The sequence below is a fragment of the Xenopus tropicalis genome, chromosome 7, assembly GCF_000004195.4.
Source record: "Xenopus tropicalis strain Nigerian chromosome 7, UCB_Xtro_10.0, whole genome shotgun sequence".
Taxonomy (NCBI): Eukaryota; Metazoa; Chordata; class Amphibia; order Anura; family Pipidae; genus Xenopus; species Xenopus tropicalis.
Genome location: NC_030683.2, coordinates 75809821 through 75836231, shown reverse-complemented (window position 1 = coordinate 75836231; position 26411 = coordinate 75809821). Strand labels below are relative to the sequence as shown.

The 26411-nt window shown below is 43.2% G+C and overlaps 1 protein-coding gene across 2 annotated transcripts in view; it reads left to right on the top strand.

Moving 5' to 3' along the window:
• The first annotated feature begins 7573 nt into the window (after window positions 1–7573).
• nxpe4 (neurexophilin and PC-esterase domain family member 4) overlaps window positions 7574–26411 on the top strand; it is a 49530-nt gene continuing 30692 nt past the window's right edge. Inside the window, exons 1-2 of one of the 2 annotated variants that reach the window (XM_018096018.2) lie at window positions 7574–7873; window positions 15342–15418. The gene's annotated coding sequence lies outside the window, so the exon portion shown is untranslated. The remainder of the gene's footprint in view (window positions 7874–15341; window positions 15419–26411) is intronic. The other variant, XM_031906096.1, reaches the window with a different exon arrangement.

The following is a 26411-nucleotide window of genomic DNA, read 5'->3' as shown; positions in this document are numbered from 1 at the left end:
CTTTGAAATCTTTCAATACCTGCCACTCTGGTTGTCCAGAGGTTAATAGTAAGGCTGCAACATCCCCTTAATCACTTAGATTTCCATCTCCTCCTGAAACCCACTCAGCCCCCTCCCTCAGGAATTAGCTTTGGCTGTTGGCTTGTGGGCATGCTCAGTTGTTCTAAACTCAGATTACTAAACACGCCCCCCAGTCTAGCAGCCAGTAAAGAGATGGCATTGCTGGTTCCCATAGAAACTCAGTTTTGCCAGTATGAGCCTGTATTCTTGATGAAATGTATGCTGAATAAGGGTCTGTGTGTGTGTATGCTGTTTGCAGATTTAAATGTATCTGATTATGTATAAGAGGAAAAATCGCCACCAGGTGAAAGCTGCTATTTGCTTTAGGAAAATGTGATGGTGCTGGCAAGCGGAGGGGATATATGCAGTACAAATTATGCCATTTGGGTAGGGGGAGACATGGCCAACTGATATACATTGTAGGCAAATGTAGGCTTTGCATGTCCTTTAAGCTGTGCTTATTGAACTACTCACTAAATAATTGCCACAAGTCAGTACGGTATATGCCAAAAAGATTTGTATAAGTGGGTTATGTTTCTTAAGTGCTGTAGGATTCATAAGTCCTTATATCTAATGTAGGGTATGAGCCAGCCTGTGCTGTTTCTGTTTAAAAAAAAAAAAGCAAATATTGCCTACTGTTGCTATCATAATAACACACAGTCCAATTTGCTTAAGGCACTGCAGTAATATACTGTAGATAGGAAAAGACCCCAGTAATTAGTTGGTACAGAAAATAAACAGGGTAAAAATGATAGATAGGTACAGCACAGACTGGACAATATCCATTAGATAATAGGGACCAAATGTGATACTGCTACTTTCACAAGCCTGTATAATGAAGCTGTGACTTCATTAGCAACATTTTGAAGCCATTTTGTGTTTGTACTGTGTGTATATAGGCACTAGGGATGCTGTGTTCTATTTGAAGTCTTGAGAAAAGGTCTCCAGACTGGGTCCAAAATTTTGTCTCCAGATATATCAATGATTTAGGGTAGCACCCATGTCACACACACAAACACACACTGTTCTGAACGGCCTAAATGTTTTTGGTGCAGCAGTGTTTTTGGTCATGGACACCATTAACTGCAGCAGTTTGTTCCATCTACTACTTTTGCAGTAAAGACACATCACTGCTTAGTAGAGGAAACATGCACACACCTAATTTCTTTAGAAGAGCCAAAAACAGTGTTCATCAAACTCCTGTGTAGTGTTGAGCGAATCTGTCCCGTTTCACTTTGCTGAAAAATTTGCGAAATTGCGAAACAGGGAAAATGCTGTGCATCAAAAAAATAAATTGTTGCATGCAACAATACGTTTGCCACATGACAATACATTGGACGTGCGACAATTCTTTTGATCAGAGACAATTCTTTTTAACGAGAGAGGCAATTCTTTTGATGAGAGAGACAATTCTTTTTAATGTGAGAGGCAATTCTTTTGACAACTGTTCTGATGCTCACTACATTTTTTTGACACGCAGTGAATTTTTCCACGGCGAATTTCGCCGCCCAGTTCATGAAATGCATAAATTCACAGCGAATCCATGTCTGGCAAATTTTTTCGCCCATCACTACTCCTCTGCAGTCTTATGGACTTTAGGTCACAGGCCAGCATACTCCCAAACTGGAGCCCAAGCATAAAACAATACCTTGTACTTGATCCCAACTAAGATATTATTAATCCTTATTAAAGGAAAAAAAATCCTACTCTTTTTAGTAGACTCAAGGTATAGGGATAGAAACTTTAATGGGAGTTGGGTGGGGAGAGAAGAAAACTATTGTTATATGACAAGCAGAAAATGTCAAATAATATAAATGTCTATTTGTTTGCCAGTGTTTGTAAAGGGTAGGGACTTTAAAACTGGTGCAGTTCCTTTGCTCAGTGGGACATTATGTTATCACTCAGCTTTAATGGGCTTATCCATTAATCTGAGGTACAAAGTGGGGATTTCTGCTTGCCAGTGAATAAGAAAAGACAGAAATGACTTAAAGGAACAGTAACACCATAAAATAAAAGTGAATAAAAGTAATTAAAATATCATGTACTGTTGCTCTGCACTGGTAAAAGTTGTGTATTTGCTTCAGAAGGCTACTATAGTTTATATAAATACTCTGCTGTGTAGCCATGGGGGCAGCCATTCAATGGAGAAAAGGCACAGGCACATTGCAGATAACAGATAGAACACTGATATATTCTACAGAGCTTATCTGTTATCTGCTATGTAACCTATGCCTTTTCTCCTTTTTTCAAGCTTGAATGGCTGCCCCTGTGGCTACACAGCAGCTTATTATATAAACTATAGTAGTGTTACTGTAGAAAAGACACCGGTTTTACCAGTGCAGGGCAACGGTACATTATATTTTAATTACTTTAAAGCTTTCAAATTTTGTTGTTACTGTTCCTTTAAGGCAGCCATACTGTTAGATTTGTAACAAGACAAGAGGAAGGCTGTCAAATTGCATGGAAAACAACTACTTAGGTGGGGTCTGTGTAATCTTGCAATACAATGAGCCAGTGCAGGAGTAGGAAAGCTCAGTGTTTGAAATGCTGAGTAGGGATGGGTGAATTTTTTTCGCAAGGCATGAATCAGTGGCAAATTTCTGAATTTTGCCATCAGCAAATTTTGTTGCGAAACGTTGGCAAAAATTTGCTGAGACAAAAAATTTGCATAGAAGAAACGTCCATTGACTAAGAACTAAGCACTGGTGACATTCACTTGCATACAATAACAGGGCATTGTGTTCCTTATTCACAATTAGTGTTACCACCCGGTGGCATTTGACTGGCCCAGCCAGTAAATCACCAATTAGGCTGGGGTTGGAATTACAGGTTCACTGGCAATGTAATTACGCCCCCACCTACTCCCCTGACACAAAGGCCAGAATTACAAGAAAAAAAGGTGGCAACTCTAGTTGTGATTGGGTGGATGTAAAGCCCTTTCCTCTCAGAACGCCTTCTGGCTAGGCAGGCATTAGGATGTGCATAAGCGCATCAATGTCTTGCGCACGGCACATGCACAGTGACACCATTTTGGCTTGGAATTTAAAAATTTAAGGCACTGTTTGCTTGTAAAGATTGTATTCAGTTCCTGCCCAAGCCTTGGTTTTTGTTCAGATTTCTGTTTTTGACCCTGATTTTGCACCTAGAAAGAACCTGCCTTGACCCCTTACATGACTAAAGGTCCCCATACACGGGCCGATAGTAGCTGCCGATATTGGTCCCTTGGACCGATTCGGCAGCTTATCGGCCCCTGTAGGGGCAGAACCGAGGGGCCTGGCCGACCGATATCTGGCCTGAAATTGGCCAGATATCAATCGGCCAGGTTAGAAAATCCAGTCTGATCGGGGACTGCATCGGCTCGTTGAAGTGGTCCCCGAACTGACTGCCCCATTGCAGCCCACATAATCCGATCGTTTGGCTTTTAATTATTTTTTTTTTACCTAAATGCTCCAAAATATCGCCCACCCATAGGTGGGGATATCGGGTGAAGATCCGCTCACTTGGCGACATCGTGTATGGGGACCTTACGGTTACGTTTTTAGTTAACCCATGCCTCCACAGCATTATTGATCATATTCCACAGTGTTTATTCTGCAGCTCTTCATTGCACAGAATTAAAAATGCTATGCGCTTGTTAGGGTCCTACTTATCCTACCAATCTGGCACATGTTTGTATGCAGGGTCAGACTGGGGGGTGCAGTAGTGCAGGTCAAGAAATCCTTGACCCGCATCTGACCCTAACCTACCCGCTCCCAACCCTAACCCTACACGTCCTGGCTTCTTCTTTATAGACCCGCACCTGCCCCTCAATAATGTCACCAAATGGGCGAGGCGTGTCAGGCGTGTATCTGTAAATTAGAGAGCCAGAGAAAGCCAGCAGTATTAGGTCACGGACGGGGATGGTGAGCACAACCCGAACACGCTTGTAACCTGCAATTGATGTGCCGAGGTTGGCACCCTGACCCACGGGTTAACCCAAAGGGCCCACCAGGGCTACTGCTTCAGGGCCCACTGGGGTTTTTCCCAGTTCCCTGGCAGCCCAGTCCAACCCTGTTTGTATGTAGGCAGCCAACACAAGCCCATAGTACCAGATTATGCTCCTGCTCCTTGTATGTGCTGCAAAATGGATCAGCTAGCAGTTAGCTATGTTTTGTTATAACAAAAGGTTACATTTATTCTTTATTTTCAAATACAGCTACTGTGTTACAAACTCGCAAATCATTTTACTGAAAAGCAGGAATATAACTGTAGAGGAAGCAGACCCTGCAACTGCTGGAGGGAGGGGCAGGAACTTAAGGGGGCCTGTTTGGACTTTGACTGATAAGCTGCTGCAATATATGTTTATGGAAAATGTCATGTTCTAAATGTTTTGGGACCCAGTGATCTTGTTGTGGAGCCCAATAACCAGTTATTCCACTGCTGAAAAGTTCATGTAGGAGTGTAAATAATGAAATAAAACAGATCACAATATAAACAAATTATGTTACTCAATAATAAGTAGTTCCCTATTGTGCATTTCTGGTCTGCTCTTCTCTTTACAAGAGCAGCAGGGGTCTGACCAGCTGTTTGGGCAGTGATATAGAGACAGCCATGCGCAGAAGTGCATAGTAAGTTACACAATTCATGTAAATTTGCACTATCCAGCTGGCCCACCCTCGGGTAAAATATTAATCAGGTGTGGGGCAACAGTTCACCCTGTCACCTCCTGACAGGGCCCTGGGCTGATGGGGCCCCTAAATAGTCTTCATTTTCACACTGCAACACGACCACCTGAAGCCACAGCCAGACTTGTGGCACCCTGTTATTGATAATTTCTAGAATTGAGCAGAACTATGAGATTGTGAGTATTTGGGGGCCCTTGTGATCAAGTTTTCTGGTGGTAATTTTCTGTAGGAGAGGCAGTGCCCTTAACAATCAGATTATTTTCAAATCAGCTTTGAAAGCAAAATAGATTTAAAAAAACAACACAATAAACCAGACCAGTAATCACTATCTACATTGTGCAAAAGAAAAAGGAACTGCCCATTTAACTTTGTTAATGCAATGATTTCTACTAAAAATACTTGTCATAGAGATACTTGTATAAAATTATTATGCATAAAATGAATATGCAAATGCTAAACATATGGGGAATGTAATATGTATCACTAACAGTTGCAATGGAACCAAAATGGCACTTTGAGACATATTTTGCGTTTGTGAGTGTGTAATCACTGGAGTCGTACTTCCCCCCTTCCAAACTGGGGACCCTCTAAATATGGTTGTTTGATGTAACTGCATCAGGTCCACTTCTCTGTTATCTTCTAACAGGAGCACACAGTTGGAGCTTTTCTGGACCTGGTTTTAACTGTGCATGCTAGTATCATCATTATCAGAAGAGGATCTGATGCAGCCCAAGGCGGCACCCCCAACCCCTCTGCACTACTCTGCTTTTCAGAACAAGGTAGAGCTATGTTTATGGCGTTCCCAGTGGTATGGTTTAGGAGGACTGTGAAGGGTGCCCAGGTATTCTTATTTAGACTTTACTCAGGCTTTCTCATTGCTACGCAAACACAGAAAACCAGTTTAAAAGTCACAATATGTGAAGAAAGAAAACACGGGAAACGAGTTTCAATGTCACAATATATAAAGAACAGTTTTGTTCTTCAGAGTATTTAAATTAGAAAGTCACATTTTATGTCAGTTTGGTCCATTCTTAGCAACTTTTCAGTTGGTCTTTTTATGGCAGATTAGTAATTTATTCAGATTCCCATTACATACAGGGTCGGACTGGGCTGCCAGGACTCCGGGAAAAATCACGGTGGGCCCTGGCCCTAGTTGGCCCCGGCGGCCCAGTCCGACACCTGCCGGCGCTCCCCCTGCCCGACTGTTCCTCCCCGACGCATTAAATTTATGCGCGCTAGGGGAGGACATCATGTGGGGGCCCTGCAGGGGGATTAGGAGGCCTCTGGGGGGGTGAGGGGACGCTGCCGGTGGGGGCACCTTCAGGGCCCCTGGGGTGGGAGCCCCGGTGGGCCCTACACCCCCCAGTCCGACCCTGATAACATATTAGCTCTGAAGCCAGTACAATTAACATTAGAATTTAATCATCAGCCCTGTAACATCAGCTTACATGACAAGCAAACCTCATTTTATGCTTGATCATTTGTGACAACCCCTAAGCTTAGCTTCTCAGAGCACACTGAGCAGTTGAGTGCCACTTTCTAAAATAGGGAGCTTCTGTGACAACTTTATAGACCTGGATCATTGATGCCACTGAGATGCTGAAAATTTAGTCTGTTGCAGTAAGTTCAGAATATAAAATGTAGGGATCTCCAAGATTGGGCCCCTAGGATGGGTTCTCCTTTGACAGGCACTAGAGGGTGGCCTTAGGGAATTGGACACCTAAGGGTGGTCCTAGTTGTTTTTGTGTTAAGAAAGGGAGTATCCCTGCAGTTCAGGGTTATGGCCACAGGGTGGTGCACACAGTATATAAGGCTGTGCAGCCTTGTGCAGCCAGGTCTTCCTGCCTGGGACCCTCTGGCAAGAGGCCAGCTACAGGCCAGGAGTAGTTAGTGAGCTAAAGGTTATAGGCTGCTCTAGGAGTGGTAGATAGGCTATTTAGCTGGGCAGCTTGGCCCCTACAGGAGATTTAATGAGATTAAGATCTCCCAGCACTGATTGCTGGAGTCAGGGAACCAAGTGGTAGTAATAGGTGATTTGCCTAATCCGGGGGATAGCCGGGTGATATTCCGGGGTGAGGTCTCAAGGGGGTGTCTGCTTGGCGGGAGTACCGGGAAGTGCCCTAGAGAGGGGCTTCTGGCGTGAAGTACCGGAGGGAATCCCAAAAGAGGGTCATCTGGCTGGAGTATTGACGGTATCCCAGGAGAGAGGGTCCCCTAAGGAAAAGAGTGTTCCCTGACGTGTTCTGTAACTCCTGCAAAGCCTATCTGTCATTCATTCTGCAAATAAAGAAATCACTTGGTTCGGCATAATACCAGAGTGCATTGTCTTACTATCTGGAGGATCCACACTGCCGGGTAAGCAACTACCCCAGGGAGGGGGCAAGGTGCCAGGAGTGCTGGGAGTCCCCACAAAGGAGCAGTATATTAAGTCTCAGGAGGGGAGTTATAGTTCAGTCTATCCCTATCCTGGGTGGAGGCACGCCAAAGTACAAAGTAATAGCTGTTCCCCATAGTAAGCGGGGCTCAGGATCCCTGTTAGCGCCACTAGATCTCAGCAGGTAGCAGCACATTCGCTAAAGTGGGCTACAAAAATATAAGATTTTTAGCCATAATCATTTTTAGGGTTTAGTTCTTCTTTAAGTTAATCAACCTTCTTTTCCCTTTTCCAGTTCCTTCTACCTCTTTAGCCCAGTGTCCCTTTTCTCAACCTTTCCCGTTTCCCACTTATGTCCCCACCCTTATTTTCGTCCATAAGGTTATGCTTAAAAGATAACAGCAGTACAGGTATAGATAGCATAAGATTAGTACTAATAGCCCTGTGCTGCTATTTCGCGCTTACTAAGAAAACAAATATGTAAATTGAATATGTTCTCTGTGCTTACACCAGCCCACTGTTAAAAAGAAACCTGTTTGTGCAGCTAGCTATAAAAGACATTGAGACAGAAAAGAAGCAAGTTATTTTATAACGTCAGTGTAAATCCAGACATACAAGAAGGAATTAACATCTGAGTGAACACTGCAATAGATATTTCAGCAGCCAATTTTTTCCAGATTTTCCATTAAATTAAAAATTGTAAGATGAAATTGTGTTACGGACAATATTACATGGACTAAAGAAGCAGAAACTTGATTTCTCTTTTTGAAGCACTGTAAGTATAATGTGTTTTTTTTTTTTGTTTAGAGACAGTTTAGTTAATAGGGTGTCATATTGATTTGTTTATGTACTATATGTCTAACTATCATTATGTAGCCTTTTTAATCAGTATATTAGTATCAGTAATTTATTGGTAAGAAGATAGGGAAAGGAGTGCTTCTGTGTGCTATAGGGACAGTGTGAAGCAGAGGAGCTAAGAAAGTATTACGCTATAAGGAATTATTAAGCTATAATTAATTTGTCAGTTCCAACTAGTTTGCTCCTCATACAGTCATGTACAAATCTTTTTGCTTGAGATTTGGCATATGATTGTCAGAGAGATATTACACATACAGTCCTATAGTATAACATTAATGCTGCACTGCGTAATCCTGGGTGTTAGCACAGTAAATAATGTATGTCAAAGTAAAAATGACTTGTGTGCTAAAATCCCCTAAAGAATAAGTTGTTTTAACACACTTCCCTGATTTTAGATTTTCCCAGATTTAACATGATTTTCCTGGTCCCCTGAAAAATATAAAATGGGGGTTTTACTGTAAAACTATAGGCTGTACCAAATGTTGCATTTAGCCTGTTAAGTTGCTGTCCATTTTGTACTTTATTAAATGTTAAAGGGCAGCTTATTATTTTTAACATATGGGGTTATGTAATAAAAGGCTCTGGGGCTCATTTATAACACTGGGCAAATTTGCACTTGAGCAGTAACCCATGGCAACAAGTCAAATATGTGATTTAATTGTTCAAACAGCAGCTGGCTGTTATGAGCAGTATCCCATAACAAACAATTAGCATTTACTGGTCACCTTTTTTTAAAAAAAAAAAAAACCTCTTATTGGTTGCAATGAGCTACTTCTAGGCAAACTTAGTGCCTTTTATTAAATATGGGGTATGTGACCTTTTGTTTTAGGGGCCTTCCTATGTGGAATGTAAAATTCCACCATAAAATTCCAACATATGATTCTGAATACTGACATTTATTAATAATAAAGAAAAATATATCAAACAAATTTCTCTCTAAGAGAAATGCATTCCTTGAAAGACCCTATATCTTCGAGTATGCAATACCAAAACAATCCCAGATATATAATATTATGCACCTTGTGCATATATACATTCACCACTAACATATTGTCTACTGTAAACATTATACACTGCCAGCGTTTAATGTGCATAAGTGCCCTTAACAGACAGAGATAGTTTTTTGGTATAAAAAATGCAGCCTAACTTTCAACATGTGTAATTATATTGTTTGACTCCAATCTAGCAAACTGCAAAACTTTACCAAAATATAATTTATTTTAATGTTTCTGATTTTTTTGTCAAAATTCCAATTTTACTGGAAAATGAACTTTTTTTAGGGGCAACTGGTGTAACAGATAAGACACAAATGACTGGCTGTAAAATCTGGTTATACACTTCTGCCCCCAGAAGAGCTATAGATGGTAGAATCTACAAGCAGTAACCCTTTGGATCATTTTGCCACAGATCTCTGTGGCACTAAAAGAGTTAAAATCATCACTCAATCAATACAGAAATACAAATTCATATGGAAACCTAAATCCCCCATAGCCATAACTATGGTTAAGTCATCAAGGAGAGGATCCAAAATAGGAACAAAAAACATAAAATAAATCAATAATTACAACAATAATCATACTTTTACAAAACCATTTAACACAATATATTATACAATGAATCATTCAAAATTGTTCCAAAATTACAAATATGGCCATTATACTGTAGTGCCTAGCCAGGACCCAAATGCACATAAGCTTAAACGGGAAAAATTCCATCAATATTAACAATAACATGATAACTCCCACTCTCTGTTAAGACCCCCATGTTGCTCCGTTGTCTTCAACTTGTAAATCTAATATACCTCTCTCTCTGAGAGCCTTTTGTCTATGTCTCCTCCCCTGACACTTGCCCTGGGTTTATCTATAATCTGGAATGTCACTCTGCCATTATTATCATGCTTCTCCATCCTCCATGCGATGGAGAAGCATGATAATAATGTAATTTTGGATTCATTGTATAATATATTGTGTTAAATGGTTTTGTATAAATATGATTATTGTTGTAATTATTGATTTATTTTATGTTTTTTGTTCCTATTTTGGATCCTCTCCTTGATGACTTAACCATAGTTATGACTATGGGGGATTTAGGTTTCCATATGAATTTGCATTTCTGTACGGTTCCTTTCATGCTTTTATATACACACTCTTTTTGGGTTTCACTTATGGGGTTAATTGGCAATTGATTAGGTGTGTGTGTTGTATCTATTTAAATATCCAAGGGGGGGGTCACGAATATAGCCACGAAACGTGTTAAGCCAGAAGGTGAGGACGCTTTGATCTGTTTTTAGATGATGGAACAAAATACATGTTTTTATTAACAAGTTTTCCTGTGCTCCGCTTCCTATTTACTATTTTTAAAGGACATGTAAAGCCTACATTTTTCTACCATCTATATAATTTGGGCACATCACCCCCACCCAAATGGCATCATGTGTACTGCATATATCCCCTCTGTTTGCCGGCACCATCACATTTTCCTAAAACGAACAGCAGCTTTCACCCAGCAGCCATTTTCCCTCTAATATACTCAGAGACATTTAATAGAGACATTTACATTACTACTTTCCCCAGAACAGTATATCATAAGATCAAAAAGCAAAAAGGAATCAAACAGCTCCAGGCAGCAATTGAAAACTGCAGTGAGTTTAATAGCAGTGTCAGCACACTACCTGTTTCGGGCAGAGCCCTTTCTCAAGTGTGCAAATACAAAGCATTGTGGGATTAAATACCTTCATGTGAAACAAAAAAACCTTTCCCCAACCCTCCTTCTTAAAGTGATGGTCAGTGTCCTTAGTGAATCCATTACAGTCCTTTGGTAAGTATGACCAATATCAGAATCAAAATACTTGTTTGTGAAACAACAGCCTTTCTTCTTAAAGTGACGGTTAGTGTCCATTAGTGTCCTTTTGTAAATCTACTATGGTCCATTCATAAATCAAATACAAGATTAATCCTTGATATTGCATAAAACAAGCCTATCCTTTGATATTGTTATTAACAAAACATTTAAGAGAACATAGGTACTGCCAACAGGGCCTACCTAGGGATGCAAAAACATGCAGTGTTATTCAAATAGCAATTCTTGCCATGTACCATGTATAACCATATAACTAATTAATAGGTTGCCAGCAATTTAGCTTTTACATTACATTTTAATGTTTGCAATAGTTCCCTTTTAAACTAGCATTGTGTAGTCACATATAAACATCACATAAGTTTTTCTCTTGCACTCTGTCAAGTGATCAGAAGTCATCTATCTTTATAGTTATAATCTATTCAGAGAGCACCTATTTCTCCTGTTCCTTAGCTCTTTTGCTTGTGTGGATTGTTAAAGATAGCATACATGGAATATCTGCTCGACAATGCCATATTGTGGTGAATGAGAGATGTGAATGGGGAGGTCAAGGATGGCAAACTGAAGGCCCTGTTTCTAAAGCATTAAAGCTGTAAAATCAATCAAAAGTCTGTAGAGTATGCCAATCCTTTTCAACTTCCCGTGTTGATAAAATTGCAGCTTTGACAGAGATGGTTTGTTCAAGAACAACTTCGATGCAACATTGCTAATTTTTCTCCTTCTTTTGTCCTTTTTATAAAGAACGCTAACATTTTCCTGAAGCTAGAGCTCACCAAAATGTGTTCACCACTTATGACCTGGACAAATTCATTTATTTAGGAGGACCAAGAATGTATTTTAAGCAAACACAAGAAACTCATTTTTTAAATACTCATTTAGTATTTTGAAACGGCTTGAAACATTTATAACTGTGATTATCACAACAATAATTTTGATATGACTATTTTAACAGTTACCAAATGGAAACACAGAGGGGTGTATTTATCGTGGTGTGTAAAAGGGGGAGTGGAACATAGCTGATGATGTTGCTCATTGCAGCCAATTGGATGCTTTGGTTTTTTAACAGTTGAAATCTAGTTGCTGATTGGTTGCCCTGGGCAGCTAATGCTTTGCTCCTCGTTTTACACAGCATAATAAATACACTCCTATAGAATCTCACTTTTACTTCAGTACATTATGGACAGCTTTCATTTAAATCATGGGTCCATCTCTGCACACAGTGCAATTGACCACTGTAACATGTGCAACATGGTCTCTTTACAGGCCTGACATGACAGTTGGATGGCCCTGATCTCAATGTAGGAAAGTAAAGGGTTTTTCAAACCTTTAGTTCTTTATCCCCTATGATTGAGTTAACCAGCTAGGCTTGATCCTGAAGGGAGTAGTTCCCATAGTGACAGAGTGTCAGGTTTCTCCAGAGATGACAAAAGGGAAAGTCAAAGGTTGTTCTCTCTCTTTTGGTTACCACACTCGCTGAAAGAGGTGAGGTGTGCTCCAGAGGGCCTGCACAGAAGTAGGCCCAGTATAAAAGATCAGGTCAGATTCTGTAATAGTCATTTTCAGAGTGAAAGATAGGTTCAGGTTAGTGAGCAGCCAATGCTCCGATGAGATTTCTGAGGATTAATACCCTGTAGTATCAATGCTGTTAAGGGACCCAAGGGTTTAGGCTCAGGACTAAATAGATTCATGGAGTAATTTGCATCTATGGGCTTCTCCTAGTAGTTGAGATTGGTCACCAAGAGGAGGGCTTTACTACCTCAGGGTTTGCAACAGCTCCATAGGATGTGTGTGTGTAATGGCCTATTGGCACTGGTGATAAGGTTTCACATTATCAATTGAGCACATACCCTTCAAATGAGATTGTATGAGATGTTAAATAAATTGTTCCACTGGTTTTAAGAACCACTGGTTGTAAGAGGTTGCTAAACAGTTTCAGTGTTAGCAAAAGCTATATTAAATTTGCACCAAGGCAAATTTGTTTGCTCAGAGGCATATATTTTTGCAATGAGAATATTTTTACATTACCAACCTTTATTTTAAGGGCACTATGATTGCTTGACCCTTTGCTTTAGTTGTCCTTTAACCTTTGGCAACCACATCTATGTAAAGCACAGTTTTCTCTGTGGTTGTTTTAGATTTTGAAGGTGTGCTGATGGCAAGACAGAAAGAGATAGATCATAGATAATATAAGGGTTTATTTACAAATGCAATGTGCAATTTTGGAAGATTTGCAGTGTCTATAATTCTGCTGCAATTATGACATTTCCCTTGGTGTACAATTGCACTGGTGCTTTATGATTAATAGGACACAACTGCACTGAAAATTTTCAAAGTGTGGATTCTGTTATTTTCAGCAATGCACCCATTGATGCAGCCCACAGTGGGAGCCCTGGAATTAATGCTACCTTCAAGACATACAAGGTGCACTTACACTATTCATCTGACCAGACTAGATGGGTGCAATGATGGTTGAGGCTCATAATTGGGGGAGCAGATAATCATAACTTGAGTGAATGTGTGCAACAACTGCATCTATTTTTGCTTGACATATCTGCGGCTGGGTGTGGAACATTTTCATAGCAATCTAACTAGTTCAACTGAAAAATTCTTCAAAGAAGGCTAAATTTACTTACCAACATATTTCTTGTTGCTAAAAAGTTATTTTTCCTGAGGCAGCAGTGGATAAATCTAAGACGTTCTGAGATACAGCAATGAAATATGTTATGTATACAGGGTTATGGGAGATAGCTCTTAGTACAAGTTGATCCAGGGACTGGTCCGATTGCCATCTTGGAGTCAGGAAGGAATTTTTTCCCCTCTGCCGCAAATTAGAGAGGCTTCAATGTTTTGTTGTTTTTTAGCGAGAGAAGACTGTAGGGTTGTATTGCCCTTCTTTTGGAACCAGGACAACAACCTGAGCAAAGAGGTTGTTGATTACTGTAAGGTACTCTGTTTTGGAGTTTAAGACTTCCTCCTTCAGGGGTTAAAGGGGACGCGCATGTGCAATATGTTGCACAGTGATTGTTTGGTGTTTCAGACTAGGCTCTGCTGCTTGATTCTTCGGCTGGTAAAGATTTCGGCTTTTCTTCTTGGACTTTCAGCTTTCGGTTTCCCTCTTAGGTACTTCGCTTGTTGGGACTGATTCCTGGCTTGACTTGGCACATTCCTTGGACTACGCTTCTTTCTTCATCCCTGTGTAAGGCGCTCTGCCGGTCCGGCGCATTCTCCTACCTTAGCTCGTGCCGGCCGGCAGACGCGCTCTGGCAAGGGCCCGCACTTCCAGGTTCGTAGGAAACGTTGCGGCATTACTGCGCATGCGCGATGGCGCGCTGACATGTGCAGTTGCGCGCCTTGAAGCTTTAGGCGCCATCTTTGTGTAGGTTTTTTGTTATTTCCGTTTCCTTATTGTTTGGCGCCAAAGTCTGCCTATTTAAACCCCTTCCTTCAGTCTTTCATTGCCCTAGTTGTCCTTTAACCTTTGGCAACCACATCTATGTAAAGCACAGTTTTCTCTGTGGTTGTTTTAGATTTTGAAGGTGCGCTGATGGCAAGACAGAAAGAGATAGATCATAGATAATATAAGGGTTTATTTACAAATGCAATGTGCAATTTTGGAAGATTTGCAGTGTCTATAATTCTGCTGCAATTATGACATTTCCCTTGGTGTACAATTGCACTGGTGCTTTATGATTAATAGGACACAACTGCACTGAAAATTTTCAAAGTGGGGATTCTGTTATTTTCAGCAATGCACCCATTGATGCAGCCCACAGTGGGAGCCCTGGAATTAATGCTACCTTCAAGACATACAAGGTGCACTTACACTATTCATCTGACCAGACTAGATGGGTGCAATGATGGTTGAGGCTCATAATTGGGGGAGCAGATAATCATAACTTGAGTAAATGTGTGCAACAACTGCATCTATTTTTGCTTGACATATCTGCGGCTGGGTGTGGAACATTTTCATAGCAATCTAACTAGTTCAACTGAAAAATTCTTCAAAGAAGGCTAAATTTACTTACCAACATATTTCTTGTTGCTTAAAAGTTATTTTTCCTGAGGCAGCAGTGGATAAATCTAAGACGTTCTGAGATACAGCAATGAAATATGTTATGTATACAGGGTTATGGGAGATAGCTCTTAGTACAAGTTGATCCAGGGACTGGTCCGATTGCCATCTTGGAGTCAGGAAGGAATTTTTTCCCCTCTGCGGCAAATTAGAGAGGCTTCAGATGGGGTTTTTTGCCTTCCTCTGGATCAACTTGTAGTTAGGCAGGTTATATATAGGCATTATGGTTGAACATGATGGACGTATGTCTTTTTTCAACCCAACTTACTATGTAACTCCTGTGTCAAAATACAATGGGGCTATATTACCTCACACGGCAGAAGTTCCGTGATGAATTTCAGATCTAGCTGGCCATTATTACCTTTTGGTTTGCAGCAGATTCACAGACACCTGGAATCTGCAGCTGTATATTTCTGAGTATTTGTGCTGAACTATAACCCAAATTTTTTTATCCCAGAACAGATTCTTCTGCCACAGTACTACATACCAGGGAAACTAGGAAAACGTGCCCTCTCACCGGACTACTTTGATAAGGTAATATGAGTAGCATACAGACCTTAAAGACACTTGGCATGGAGAAAACATATTGGATTCTGCCTTCTAGTTTGTGAGTAAAAGTTAATGGAAAGCTTTATTTACAGAGAGGCCTGCCCTGCTTTTGGGGCCAGACATGAACAAAAGCCTGCTGGGAATCTTTATAAGATTTAGAAAGAATCCTTTGCAGTCACTGCTGACATCCAACAAATGTTTTGTTGTTTTTTAGCGAGAGAAGACTGTAGGGTTGTATTGCCCTTCTTTTGGAACCAGGACAACAACCTGAGCAAAGAGGTTGTTGATTACTGTAAGGTACTCTGTTTTGGAGTTTAAGACTTCCTCCTTCAGGGGTTAAAGGGGACGCGCATGTGCAATATGTTGCACAGTGATTGTTTGGCGTTTAAGACTAGGCTCTGCTGCTTGATTCTTCGGCTGGTAAAGATTTCGGCTTTTCTTCTTGGACTTTCAGCTTTCGGTTTCCCTCTTAGGTACTTCGCTTGTGGGAACTGATTCCTGGCTTGACTTGGCACATTCCTTGGACTACGCTTCTTTCTTCATCCCTGTGTAAGGCGCTCTGCCGGCCCGGCGCGTTCTCCTACCTTAGCTCGTGCCGGCCAGCAGAATCGCTCTGGCAAGGGCCCGCACTTCCAGGTTCGTAGGAAACGTTGCGGCATTACTGCGCATGCGGGATGGCGTGCTGACATGTGCAGTTGCGCGCCTTGAAGCTTTAGGCGCCATCTTTGTGTAGGTTTTTTGTTATTTCCGTTTCCTTATTGTTTGGCGCCAAAGTCTGCCTATTTAGACCCCTTCCTTCAGTCTTTCATTGCCCAAGCTGGCTTCTGGTTATTATCAGTAGAGATGTAGCGAACCTCACAAAAAAAGTTCGCGAACCCGTTCTTGAACTTCCGCCAAAAAGTGCGAACGTTCGCGAACTTTGCGAACCCCATAGACTTCAATGGGAAGGCGAACTTTAAAACCTAGAAAAGCCATTTCTGGCCAGAAAACTGATTTTAAAGTTGTTTAAAGGGTGCCACGACCTGGACAGTGACATGCCGGAAGGGGATCAAGGGCAAAAATGTCTCTCAAAAATACGTTGTTGACACAGCGTTGCGTTTTGTGCTGTAAAGGCCACAAATCACACTACATTCCTAAACTTGTGTAATAAACTGCTTTAAAACGTCCGGCGTCTACATGCCAATCAAGTCGTGTAAAGGTTACGGCCGGTTCAAACGCAAAGACAAAACGCCACGTTTACTGCAACGAAAAAAAATGCAAAAAGCTTTAATGATATCGTCAAGTGAGCGAATAATAGTTTTTACTAGTTGCTTGTCACCTCCAGGACGTTCGTCCTGTCGGTGGGAATATTTCTGTAGTGGTGTGTTTAGCAGTCACCGTGCTTGTGCGCACGTGCACGGTCAGGCAGAGGTAATTCAATGTACAGTGAAGTGAACCAAAAAACACTGATTCTGCAGTGTGGGCCCCGTTTTGTCCTACTTTATTGATCACCTGTGGTGACCATAAAAAATACGATTTTGCCGCTGTTGCAGAACTCTGAAAAATCAGGAATGTGTACATTCCTGAAAAATTATGGTTTTTTTTGTCGCAGCCACTGAAGCACAGAGGACAGAAAAAATATGTTAGATAAATGTTGAAAAAGTTTGTTTTTTTGTTGTCGCAGCCACTGAAGCCCAGAGGACAGAAAAAATATGTTAGATAAATGATATCACAACCATTCCCCAGGCAGAACCTTTAAAAAAACTAAGATAGCGTACCAAGCACAGAAAAAATATGTTAGATAAATGATATCACAACCATTCCCAAGGCAGAACCTTTAAAAAAACTAAGATAGCGTACCAAGCACAGAGGACAGAAAAACTCAGGATTTACCTGTCCAAAAAGTTTGGCTTAAAATGAAACCAGTAGGATTTGCACCCTAGTTTGTACGGTGGCGGAGGCGGACGCTAAAGGACAGCTGTGTGTGGAGTCATGCAGCGTGCAGAGAAGGACAGATGCATGGGGAGTCAGAACAAGTCTTCCGGCGTGCAGTAACCCTCTGAGATCCATGCCTCAAACCAGTAGGATTTGCACCCTAGTTTGTACGGTGGCGGAGGAGGATGCTAAAGGACAGCTGTGTGTGGAGTCATGCGGCGTGCAGAGAAGGACAGCTGCATGGGCAGTCAGAACAAGTCTTCCGGCGTGCAGTAACCCTCCGAGATCCATGCCTCATTCATTTTAATAAAGGTCAGGTAATCCACACTTTTGTGACCTAGGTGAGTTCTCTTCTCAGTTACAATCCCTCCTGCTGCACTGAAGGTCATTTCTGAGAGGACACTTGAGGCGGGGCAAGACAACAGGTTTATGGCAAATTGTGACAGCTCTGGCCACAGATCAAGCCTGCGCACCCAGTAGTCCAGGGGTTCATCGCTCCTCAGAGTGTCGATATCTGCAGTTAATGCCACGTAGTCCGCTACCTGCCGGTCGAGGCATCTCTGAGGGTGGATCCAGAAGGGTCCTGGCGCTGCCTTGGACTGAAAAAACTTTGCATGTCTGACGTTACAGAGTGGCCAAAGTGCATTGTCCTTGCAGGTGTGCTCGTGGGACATCACCCTTAAAAGCATGGTACAACATGTTTTGCAGGCTGGTTTGGAAATGCAGCATCCTTTCGGACTTGTGGTACGTTGGTAACATTTCTGCCACTTTATGCTTGTAACGAGGGTCTAGTAGCGTTGCCACCCAGTACAGGTCCTTCTCCTTAAGCCTCTTGATATGGGGGTCCTTCAACAGGCATGACAGCATGAAAGACCCCATTCTCACAAGGTTGGATGCAGAGGTATCCATCTCCCCTTCCTCGTTATCAAGGACTACGTCGTCATCCATCTCTTCATGCTCCTGGTCACGCTGGTCTATGGCCTCATCTGTCACTCGTTGCACGGCACGCTCAAGAAAAAAAGCAAAGGGTATTAGGTTGCTGATGGTGCCTTCGGTGTGACTAACCATATTTGTGACCTCGTCAAAAGACGACCATGCTGTGAGGACCATGTGTCAGTCATATGGACCTTTGCCCCAACACTAAATGACAGAGATGCGGTGACTTGGCTCTGCACATGCTGGTACAGGTGTGGTATTCCCTTCTGTGAAAAAAAATTGTGGCTGGGTACCTTCCAATTGCTACAAATTTGTGGAAGGCCTCAGAGTCCACCAGCTGGTATGGTAAAAGCTGGCGGGCTAAGAGTGCAGACAATCCAGCTGTCAGACGCCGGGCAAGGGGATGACTCGGAGGCATTGGTTTCTTACGCTCAAACATGGCCCTCGCAGAAACTTGGCTGGGGGCAGATGAGCAGGAACTGGTGGTCAAGGTGGAAGGCGGAGTGGAGGGTGGTTGAGACAGGTCAAGGACAGCAGAGGTAGAGCAGTAAGATGCTGAAGCAGAAGGAGGGTGGCTTAGAGTTTGGCTGCGAGGTGTTGCTCCCATAGTGCTTTGTGTTTGACGTTCATGTGCCTTCGCATAGCAGTTGTACCTAAGTGGGTGTTGGGCTTCCCAAGACTCAGTTTCTGACTGCACTCATTGCAAATTACAGCGCTTTTGTCAGAGGCACACACATTAAAAAAATGCCGCACTGCTGAGCCTTTTGATGCGGGCTTTCTAGTGGTAACAGTAGAAGTTGGCGGGTGCGTTGGCTGGCTGACCACAGGTGCCGATTCATGTTGTTGCCCTACTGTTCCCTGCGAGCTATCCCTGCTTCTTCTAAGTCTTATTCTCCTCCTGCCTCTCTGACTCTCCATCTGAACTATCCTCCGCTTGCTCTCTTCTTCTGGGCACCCACAAAACATCAATCTCCTCATCATCATTTTCCTCAGATGCATCAATTTCTTCTGACAGCTCACAGAAGACAGCAGCAGCGGGGACCTCATCACACCTTATGTCCATCTCTGTTGTGTTGCCTGCCTAAATTATGATCTGGTGTAACGTTCTCATCTCCTTCTGGCAATAATGGTTGCGCATCACTCAGTTCAACAAACTCATGTGAAAACAACTCCTCTGACTCATCCAGTGAAGAAGGGGCGGCGGTGGTGGAGGAAGTGGTACGTGGGGTGCCCATAGCAGAGGAGGATGAGGATGTTGTGGCAAAGTTAGAAACGGTAGAGGATGGGGTGTGCTGTGTAAGCCAGTCAACTACCTCTTCAGCATTTTTGGAGTTCAGGGTAAGTGCCTTCGGAACACTGGTCAATTTCCTAGGGCCACAGGATATCATAGCAGCACGGCCCCTAGTGCCTCTGCGTGGCGGCCTGCCTTTGCCTGGCATTTTTTTTATTTTTACAAAACAACAACAACTTGGGTGATGTTTCTGGACACGGAATTATTATTGTTATTTAGACAGAATGTGAAAAAGCTCACACAGCTAGAGGGCACTTGGTTGAAGAAGATACTGGCAACAAGGCCTGCAATGGCAAAGTATACAGTAGTGGATATAGTATTGCTGGTGGAAAAACATCACTCAGGTGGGTGATGTTTCTGGACACGGAATTATTATTGTTATTTTTAGACAGAATGTGAAAAAGCTCACACAGCTAGAGGGCACTTGGTTGAAGAAGACACTGGCAACAAGGCCTGCAATGGCAAAGTATACAGTAGTGGATATAGTATTGCTGGTGGAAAAACGTCACTCAGGTGGGTGATGTTTCTGGACACGGAATGATTATTGTTATTTTTAGAGGGAGTGTCTTAATAAATATCTATATCTAATATATATATATCTAATATATATATATCTAATATCTAAATAATAAGATTAAAAAAAAATAATAATAATAAAACAAAAGTGATCTCTGGTTGGTGCTGGTGGTGAACTACTAGGAGCAGCACACCAGTCCCCAACATAGCTAGACTAATAGCACTGGGCTCTATAAATTACAGTAGCAAAGTAAAAAAATACAAAAAAAAAGGATGATGTGAATGTGTGGTTGGTGCTGCTGCACTACTATGAGCAGCACACCTGTCTCCAACACAGACGGAGCTGCAGTACACAATGAAAAGAACACTAGAGTATCAGTAATCAGAAAATAAAAGCAGTCCTTACAAGGACTATTGGGTTACAGCAGATGATCAGCACAGGACAGCTGCCTGCCCACAGCAGCTACATACAGAGCAGTAGAAAGTAGATCACTAGTCAGGCTCGGCAAAGCTACCTAAACTCTCCCTCAAATCCCTGCACACTTGGACAGCTCTCTCCCTATGTGCTGCTAATACAGAGCAGTAGAAAGTAGATCACTAGTCAGACTCAGCAAAGCTACCTAAACTCTCCCTCAAATCCCTGCACACTTGGACAGCTCTCTCCCTATGTGCTGCTAATACAGAGCAGTCAGGCCCGGATTTGTGGAAAGGCCACAAAGGCCCGGGCCTAGGGCGGCACAAGTTTAGGGGCGGCATGCCGCCCCGCCGCAACAGTTTTTTTAAATTTGGCTCCCATACGGAGCAGTCGGGACCTCTCCCCACTGCTCCGTATGGGAGTTTAAAGGTGCGTTTGCGCATGATCGCGCATGCGCACTGGAGGAAGAGGGCGCCGCCGCGACTGCGCATGCGCACTCTTGCGGGGGGCGGCCTCGGGGCGCCGGAAAGTTAAATCCGGCCCTGAGAGCAGTAGAAAGTAGATCACTAGTCATCAGACTCAGCAAAGCTACCTAAACTCTCCCTCAAATCCCAGCTGCTCTCCCTACGCTATCTCTTCAAACACACACAGGCAGAATGTAAAATGGCTGCTGGGCTTCGGTTTATATATGGAAGGGAGTGATCCAGGGGGGGGGTGGTCCAGGAGGGAGAGCTGCCTGATTGGCAGCCATGTATCTGCTGGTCTGTGGTGAGATGTCAAAATTTGGCGCCAGCTAAGGCGAACCCAAATTACGAACATACGCGGAAAATACCCGATGTTCACGCGAATTAGTTCGCTGGCGAACAGTTCGCTACATCCCTAATTATCAGTACCTGCTCAAGCGTTTTCATTGTTGTTTCCTTTTTTGACCTTTGCCTGTACCCCGACTACGATTCTTGCTACCTGCCTCGACCTTTGCCTGTACCCCGACTACGATTCTTGCTACCTGCCTCGACTTTTGCCTGTACCCCGACTACGATTCTTGCTACCTGCCTCGACCTTTGCCTGTACCCTGACTACGATTCTTGCTACCTGCCTTGACCTTTGCCTGTACCCCGACTACGATTCTTGCTACCTGCCTCGACCTTTGCCTGTACCCCAACTACGATTCTTGCTACCTGCCTCTACCTTTTGTCTGTACCCTGACTACGATTCTGCCTTCGCCTTGCCGGTACCTCGTATTTTCTTCTGTACTCTGAAACTTTGCAGGACACCAGCTTGGACCGCAGGGGAAAGTTCCGGGGCCCCAAAAGGGTGTCGGTGAAGACCGGGAAGGGCTGGGAGTTCCTGCTATACTGTAAGAGTCAGACTTTGCATCCAGTGGTCGCACACTGGTTCCTACCTAACTTGAACGTTACAGTTAGCTTGGGCCGCTACATGGAGCCATCCCAGGCCGCTGCTTCTGCTTCCTCACTGGAATCCATTTGGAGGCCTTTGTGAAATGTCTGGAGCAGCAGGAGACTCAGCAGATGAACCTTGCGCAGACTTTACAGCACATAACCACCCGCCTTGATGCGTTACAGGTACCTCAACAATTGCCTCAAGTAATTCCTGATTTCCCGCCCTCTCCGCCTCCAGCCTCTTCGGCATCTGTTCATCTCTCCAAACCCAAGATTCCCTCTCCCTTGTGCTATGGGGGTGATCCTGAGACCTGTCGGGGATTTCTGAACCAAAGTAAGATTCACTTTGAACTGTTTCCTCATCACTACCCAAATGAAAAATCCAAGGTTGCTTTTATTATTGCTCTGCTCTTTGGCAAGGCCCTTGCTTGGGCTTCTCCTCTTTGGGAACGAGATGACCCTCTCGTCAACAATGCGGCTGCTTTCCTTTCCACTTTTCAACAGATTTTTGATGCCCCTGGTCGAAAGGTAAATGCCTCAGCTCGCCTTATGAGAATCACCCAAGGTTCTCGTGCTGCCTCCGTTGACTTCCGTAAACTAGCCGCTGAAACTTCCTGGAATAATGAGGCTTTGGTAGCAGCTTTTTGGCACGGTCTCAGTGACTCTCTTAAAGACGAACTAGCTGCTCGTGACTTACCTCCCCTCTTCGAAGACTTGGTTTCTCTTGTCATTAATATTGACACCCGCTTAAGGGAGAGACAGCTTCAAAGGAACCGCCCTCAGAGATTTGTTCCAGAATTCTCCTCTTCAGCACCCTCTCCAGCCTCCATACCAGCCTCCATGGATGAACCAATGCAACTTGGGGCTACCAGGCTCTCCGTTGAGGAACGTAATCGTAGAAGGTCTGCAGGTCTTTGTATGTATTGTGGGAGCATCGGTCATTTCGTCAAGACGTGTCCCAACAAGCCTAAGCAATTTCCTCAACAGGGAAACTCCAGAGCCTAGATCAGTTGGGGAAAACTTCCCTAGGCGAAGCTAGTTTTTCCCCCCATAATTTTCGCACCCGAGTATTGGTGCCTATCTCCATTTCGTCCAATTTCAAGTTCTGTTCCTGCCAGGCCTTCCTCGACTCGGGAGCTGCTGGAAACTTTATTGACCTGTCTTTTGCCAAGTCCTCTCAAATTCCTTGGATACCCCAAAAGGTTCCTCTGTCTGCTCAGGCTGTCGATGGCAGACCTATAACTCCTGGCCTCATGACCTGTTCCACTCCTCCTCTCCGCTTAAGACTTGGATCACTACACTCTGAGGTAATCACCTTTTTGGCCATTCAGTGTCCCGCCACACCTATTATTCTAGGTCTCCTGTGGTTACAGAAGCACAATCCCATCATTGACTGGTCTATTGGAGACATCACGGTCTGGAGTTCATTTTGTCGTACAAATTGCCTCGATAACTTTGCTTTTTCCCTTTCTACTGTCTCTGTTAAACATCTGCCCTCATGTTACTCAGACTTTGCCGATGTTTTTGAAAAGAAAAATGCAGAGACCCTTCCTCCACACCGTCCTTATGATTGCCCTGTTGACCTGATCCCTGGTTCTGTTCCCCCCAGAGGAAGGACGTATCCTCTCTCGATTCCTGAGACCCAAGCAATGAAAGACTATATTCAGGAGAATCTGTCTAAAGGGTTCATTAGAAAATCCAATTCACCCGCTGGGGCTGGATTTTTTTTTGTCCAGAAGAAGGATGGAGGATTAAGACCATGCATTGATTACCAGGGCCTGAATAAGATTACCATTAAAAACCGATATCCTCTTCCCTTGATACCAGAGCTTTTTGATCACCTCAACGGGGCTAGATCTGCGGGGGGCCTACAACCTTATACGCATTCGTCACGGAGACGAATGGAAGACGGCTTTCAACACACGTGACGGCCATTATGAATACTTAGTCATGCCTTTTGGCTTATGCAACGCACCTGCTGTCTTTCAAGACTTTATTATGACATTTTTCGAGATATTCTTTTTTCCTATGTGGTGGTATATCTAGACGACATACTTGTTTTCTCTTCATCTTTACCTGAACACATTGCTCATGTCAAACAAGTACTGCATCGCTTAAGAGTGGTTCTCTCTTAAGCGATGCAGTACTTGTTTGACATGAGCAAAATCTTATGCTAAGATTGAAAAATGTGACTTTCACAAACCTGAAACTTCCTTCCATTTCCTCCTCAGGCTTTAAGATGGATCCTGTCAAAGTTTCTGCTGTCCTTGAGTGGCCTCCCCCTGTTGGCTTAAAAGCCATCCAACGATTCTTGGGTTTTGCAAATTTTTATAGAAGATTCATTAAAGGATCTTCTGAGCCTGTTACAATTTTGACTGATCACAAGAACTTATTGTATATTTCTGATGCAAAGAGACTCAATCCTCGTCAGGCATGATGGGCTCTTTTTTTTCGAGGTTTAATTTTTAAATTTTTTTTAAACATTAAGGCTGATGCCTTGTCTCTGTCACTTCTAGTCACTAAAACCCCTGATAATCCTCCTACTCCCATAATCGCTCCAGAACGTATTGTTGCTCCTGTGGCGCTCTCTGATGACTATGCTTGTGCCTGCCCTCGGGATAAGAACTTTGTCTCTCCGTCCATGATTCCCCAAGTACTGCACTGGGCTCACTCTTCATTGTTGGCCGGACACCCAAGTACTAAGAAGACTATGGATCTTGTCCGCAGATATTTTTGGTGGCCTTCCTTAGTGTGTGATGTCTCTCAGTTCGTATCTTCATGCACAGTTTGAGCACAGCATAAGACTCCTCATTTGCTACCTTGTGACTTACTGACACCTTTTCCTGTGCCTAAATAACCCTGGACTGATATTGCAATGGACTTTATTGTTGATTTACCCAAGTCGTCCGAAATGTCTACTATTCTGGTGGTGGTAGACCGTTTTTCTAAAATGGCTCATTTTATCCCTTTAAAGAAGTTACCATCTGCCTCTGCTCTAGCCAAGATTTATGTCAAAGAAATTTTTCGCCTTCATGGTTTTCCATCCAGTATTGTTTCTGATCGTGGGGTACAATTTGTTTCCAGATTTTGGCGAGCCTTTTGTAAATTGTTAAAGGTCAAACTAAATTTCTACTCTGCATATCATCCGCAAAGTAACGGACAGACTGAAAGGACTAATCAATCCTTAGAACAATTTCTTTGTTGTTTTATTTCATCTAACCAGGATAATTGGTCTGAATTACTCCCATGGGCTGAATTTGCTCACAATAACTTCAGACATGAGTCCTTAGGATTCTCTCCTTTTTTTTGTGTTTATGGCTTCCACCCGAGGGCTTTTCCATCTGAGCTAATTAAATCTGATGTTCCTGCTGCAGAGGTAATGGTCCGGGACTTTAACAATTTATGGTCACTTGCTCATCAAGCGCTTCAAAAGTCTTCCTCCGTTCAGAAGATCGCTGCTGATAAGCAATGTTGTCCTGGTCCTTCCTTTCATGTTGGGGACTCCGTTTGGCTCTCTACAAGAAATATCAAACTGAATTAACCGTCTCACAAGCTGTATCCATGTTTTATTGGCCCCTTCACTATCAAGGACGTTATTAATCCAGTTTCTGTCAGATTAGATCTTTCCTCCAACATGACTATTTCAGATTCCTTCCATGTTTCTCTACTCAAGCCTGTTTTTAACAATGAATTTTGTGCTACTCATCCTTAAGGTAAGGTAAGGTAAGGTTCAATATCTTTTACATTGGAAGGGTTTTGGTCCTGAAGAAAGGTCTTGGGTCAATGCTAAGGATACTCATGCTCCTCGATTGATTAGGTCCTTTCATAGAAAATTTCCTGAGAAATCTTGGGAGCCCCCGGTGGGTGCTCCTGAAAGGGGGGGTACTGTAAGACGCTCTGCTGGTCCGGCGCGTTCTCCTACCTTAGCTTGAGCCGGTCGGCAGACGCGCTCTGGCAAGGGCCCGCACTTCTGGGTTCGTAGGAAACATTGCGGCGTTACTGCGCATGCGCGATGATGCGATGACATGTGCAGTTGTGCACCTTGAAGCTTTAGGCGCCATCTTTGTGTAGGTTTTTTGTTATTTCCGTTTCCTTATTGTTTGGCGCCAAAGTCTGCCTATTTAAACCCCTTCCTGCAGTCTTTCATTGCCCAAGCTGGCTTCTGGTTATCATCAGTACCTGCTCAAGCGTTTTGATTGTTGTTTCCGGTTTTGACCTTTGCCTGTACCCCGACTACGATTCTTGCTACCTGCCTCGACCTTTTGCCTGTACCCCGACTACGATTCTGCCTTCGCCTTGCTGGTACCTCGTATTTTTGTCTGTACTCTGAAAGTTTGCAGGACCCCAGCTTGGACCACAGCGGAAAGTTCCGGGGCCCCAAAAGGGCGTCGGTGAAGACCGGGAAGGGCTGGGAGTTCCTGCTATACCGTAAGAGTCAGACTTTGCATCCAGTGGTCGCACACTGGTTCCTACCTAACTTGAACGTTACACCCTGCTGGCTTCCTC